This window comes from Olea europaea, chromosome 13 (assembly GCF_002742605.1).
Source record: "Olea europaea var. sylvestris chromosome 13, O_europaea_v1, whole genome shotgun sequence".
NCBI lineage: Eukaryota > Viridiplantae > Streptophyta > Magnoliopsida > Lamiales > Oleaceae > Olea > Olea europaea.
In genome coordinates this window covers 29,168,125-29,173,377 of record NC_036249.1, presented here as the reverse complement: position 1 = coordinate 29,173,377, position 5,253 = coordinate 29,168,125, and positions in this window count along the sequence as shown.

The window sequence follows — 5,253 nt, the reverse complement described above, 5'->3', positions numbered from 1 at the left end:
AAATAATGTTGATGAATGGAATTATTTAGTCATGGCGTGTGGCAGGCATAAGCTATGTCCAAGTTGGTCCATTTCTTTCAAAAGAGTGGCACATAAAAGTCAGTTTACAATATTATATTATATGAGAAAGTTTTTAATTTATGGCGATGCTACAGGTACATCAGGGTTTACCCTATGAAATGCCACTTGGACATTATGTACATCAAGGTACATATAGAATAATTCTTTAGTTTATTCTAGCTTGACCAAGAATCTCTTATTGGTCATTTCATTATTGTTCAGCTAATAAAGAAACTCCAAAGTTTACACTAAACAGATTCAAGAACATTCAAAGATTCGTCTCTCTATCTATATAATACACATAAAGTTGTGCGTATGTGTGTTTTTGTATATGTATATAACTAAGTAAGGGCCCCCCGAGGCATAACCCGATGATACAAATGATAGGAGTGAGGTTATCTCACGCCTTGTTGGCAGCCGCAGTGTGGGGTTCAATTTTTGAGACATGAAATTGGATTCCTTGTAGGCGCAGTGTACAGACAACTCTTGTTCCTTGACCTACTGGGGCACATCCCGCGATTTATCTCTCTCACAAAACTCTAGGGACGGGACGGTGGGAGCCCTCAAGGTTGGGATTCAACCTTTTTTTTATATAACTAGGTAAGTATTCAGATTTGCCGCGTCTTATGATTTGACATAAATAAAGATTAAAAATAGATTAGGAAATGTTTTGGCTGGCCAACAGGTCAGTACTCCCAAAATCAATTTGGGCATGCCAAATGATGACTTATGAGAAAATGAGAATTTTAATTAAATTAATACCAACTATCATTGGTTGTTAGATATGGCCAAAAATATATCATAATGTGATAAAGGTAAAATAAAATAAATAGACGATGATTTTTTTAGCATATACTTATTTTCAACTATACATTCACACAATAAAATATTTTGTATATAAATCCAAAACTTTTTCTATTTTTTAATCGCACATTCTAAAAAAAAATAGAAATCACTATTTAAATAGGAGCTTAGTTGCAGATTAAAAAAGAAGAAGAAGAAGATGTTTTAAACTATTTATATTTATTCCTTTCACTAAATGTTAAAGGTAAAATCCTAACCTCGATTAAATGTAAAAATGGTAATTAATAATAAGTGTTTGCGCTACTCTCCTTAAAAATGGATACACCTTTTTCGAAAAAACTTCATGTCTTAGGTGAAATATGTATAAAGCTCAAACGAATATTTGAACATTTGAAAGATTGGTGTATTTGAAATCATTGATTTGGATTTTATTTTTATTTGAGGGGGGGGGGGGGGGGGGGGACAAAAGGTTGGGAAAATCGATGCTTGTAAATTTTTTAAAGCATTCATTTTGGGTAATTTTTAGCATTTTTATTCGAAACTCATTTTTTTTTTCAAAACTCCTTTTTTAATCACATATTTTTCAATAAAATAATTTTACACGTCAATCAAAATTTTTCTTATTTTTAACCACACATTCTCCGAAAAAAATACTTTTTCAATATACATTTTTTTTCCCAAAATCGGGCACAAACTAGGGCTTATTCCCTACAAAATAATACTTTTCAATCCACATACTTTGTTCAAAATAAAGTTGTAAAGAAAATATAATAGTTAAAAATATTATTTAAGCAAAACAATTACTTTATAACTAAAAATAAAAATCTTATGTAAAAAATTCTTATAAAGTAGAAAATACTATTAATAAGAGAAAATTTCACTTATAAAATATAAAAATTACTTATAACTGTAAAATTTACATATAACTTAAAATTATAATTATAAATTAATATATCACTTTTAAGTTAAAAATTAGCTTAAATGCAAAAAAATACTTATATGTATAATATCACTTATAATTAAAAAAATCATACAAGAAATTATAAATTGAAAATTTCACTATGGGGTATGTAACTTTACTATTTTAAAACACTTTAAAATCGCTGGATAACAAACTCTCAAATATGGGTTGATCACTATTAAAAATTATCCAAAAGTCGGACTCTTCATAAATGTTCAAAATCAATATTTAAAGTTGTTGGGAATTTACTTAAACATGCACAGCGGAAATAAAAACAATTTCAATTCCCACCAGGATTCATCTTTGTATTTAGATAAGAACTGTGATGAAAATTATACATTTTCTTGAATTTGCAAACTCCTTTGCGTTATCTTTGTTTCAGCAACTTGAGTCTGCCTCCCACAGCTGTCCAATTGTCCAGCCTCCAATGAATTCCACACAGAGAATAGACTGCAGATGCTAAGGTTTCTCCTCTTGGGCTAGCAAGAATTATGAAAACTCTATGGAACTAAAACCCTAGCCATGTATTTATATAAGCTCAAACGGGCTCAGCCTGGTCCGGTCCAATATTTAATTAATCCATTTAATTAAATTCGGTCCGTGAATTAATTAATCTAATTAATTAATTTGGGGCTATAAATAACCAATTCAATTAATTAATTTATCCAACGATTGTTAAATTAATTAATTGACAAATTGTAATCTTCCAATTCTCTTTTGTGTGCGACCCATCAGGTTCCCGACCACGATACCTAACAACGTGAAATATTATTTTGATCTAATCAAAACTGACAAATTAAAGCACCCTTTTAATTTATCACAAATTCGCAATCGCCATCTCAGATTGACATCTAGCAATGTATCAGGGCAACACATGTGACGAAAAATGTCACATGGTCTGACGAAACCAAACCTTTTCGTTTACCATGAAACTATAATCCCTTCGTCAATATGATCCGATCAATTACGAGATATGAAAGTGTGTCAATCTCGATTATCGATGATATCTTTCATTCTACTATTAAGTCAATATGAGTCGAAAATCGAAAACTTGTTTTCGACTTATGTGTATACCTTGGCCAAAGATTTCGTTAGTGACTTAATTGAACGAAATGTAGATCACAATCTCTTACTATCTAAGAGTGACGAATCCTCTATTGGTCATTCACAACCTTCATATGATTCTTGACACACCCGAACCGTGTCGTATTAGCGGTCCTTGGTAGAGCAACATCCAACACCGTCAAAGCATGACTGTCCTCATACTAGGCACTGTGATGACCTCAAGTCAAAGGACCAATTCTAGCATCGAACGTTAGAGATTAATCACTGACACTCAGATAGTTATCCATATGGAATCTATTAGCAGGTCTCCAATGTTTTGTTCTATAACAAAACATCCACGTATTCATTTAAGTGTCATCACACTTTAGCTTGTGAGATCAGCTACCTACTTCACAAGTAGGAAATGCCACACGAGATGGTCTATCTATAATAACGATATCTGTATCTCATTATTACTTACGACCGTGGATTATTCAAAATCCAATCATACGTAATTTGTATCTCACAATTACAACTCCTTGTGATTAACAAATCACTTAAACTTGAATTTTCGGACTCTATTATTTAATATTATTTATTATAAAATTAATTAAAATAAATAATAGATCTTGCCAAAATTAAACACATTAAACATATTAAAAGTGTTTACAACCTAAATCGATTGGATTTAGGGCATAACACTTACAAACTCCCACTTGCACTAGATCCAATCACTCATGTATCTAATACCATAAGTGTCCACATGACGATCACGTTTCTGTTGTGACAACGGCTTTGTCAATGGATCTACAATATTATCATCTGTGGGAACTCGCTCTATCTGCAATACGTCATTTCTTTGTATAATCAACCTGATGAGATGATATCGCCTTAGCATATGTTTGGATTGTTGATGAGACCTCAGTTCCTTCGCTTGTGCGATGGCTCCATTGTTATCACAATACAAAGGTATGAGATTAACAATGCTAGGAACGACTCCCAGTTCATTAATGAACTTCTTGATCCAAACAGCTTCCTTCGCTGCTTCAGAAGCAGCAATGTACTCGACTTTTGTTGTTGAATTAGCGGTTATCTCCTGTTTGGAACTTTTTCAACTAACCGCTCCATTGTTGAAAGTAAACATATATCCTGATTGAGATTTGCTATCATCTTTGTCAGATTGAAAGCTGGCATCAGTATACCCATGAATCTTTAGTTCATTTCCTCCATAGATCAAGAACACATCTTTAGTCCTTCTCAAGTACTTAAGAATGTTCTTAACCGCTATCCAGTGTTTCTCACCGGGGTTTGCTTGGAACCTGGTCGTAACACTTAGAGCATATGAAACATCTGGTCTCGTACATAGTATCGCATACATGATAGATCCTATCGCCGAAGCATAAGGAATTTTATCCATGCGATTCCTTTCATCTTGTGTTTTAGGACACATATCTTTTGAGAAGTAAATTCCATGTGACATGGGACATAAACCTCTCTTAGACTCTTCCATATTAAATCTTCTAAAGATTATATCTATGTACGAAGATTGGGATAAGCCTAGTAATCTTTTAGATCTATCTCTATAGATCTTGATTCCCAAGATATACACTGCTTCTCCCATATCTTTCATGGAGAAATTTTTTGGCAACCATAATTTTACCGATTGAAGCATTGGAATGTGATTTCCCATAAATAATATGTCATCGACATATAATATTAGGAATACTACCGCGCTCCCACTTGTTTTCTTATAAACACATGGTTCATCTTCATTTTTGATAAAATCAAACATTTTGATTGTCTCATCAAAATGAAGATTCCAACTCCTTGAGGTTTGCTTTAATCCATAAATGGATAGATTTAGCTTACATACTTTGTTGGCTCCTTTGGATTCAAAACCTTCAGGTTGTGTCATGTACACCTCCTCTTGTAAGTTTCCATTAAAGAAAGCAGTTTTAACATCCATTTGCTATATCTCATAATCATGGTATGTAGCTATTGCAAGCAAAATTCGAATGGACTTTAGCATGGCTACAGGCGAAAAAGTTTCATCAAAGTCAACGCCTTATCTTTGTGTGTACCCTTTCGCTACTAGCCTTGGTTTGTATGTATGGATGTTTCTATCCACATCGACCTTTTTCTTGTAAACCCATTTACAATCTATTAGTTTTATCCCACCTGGAAGGTCGACCAAGGTCCAAACCTTGTTCTCATACAGTGAGTTCATTTCAGATTCCATAGCTTCTTGCCATCTCTTCGAGTCAACACTTGACTTCGCTTGTAGGTTCATCATCGTCGACTAATAATACTTGATTAGTAATCGTGAATTCGTACTTTTTGGGAGGTCGAATGGTCCTACTTGATCTACACTGAGCTGGAGTGTC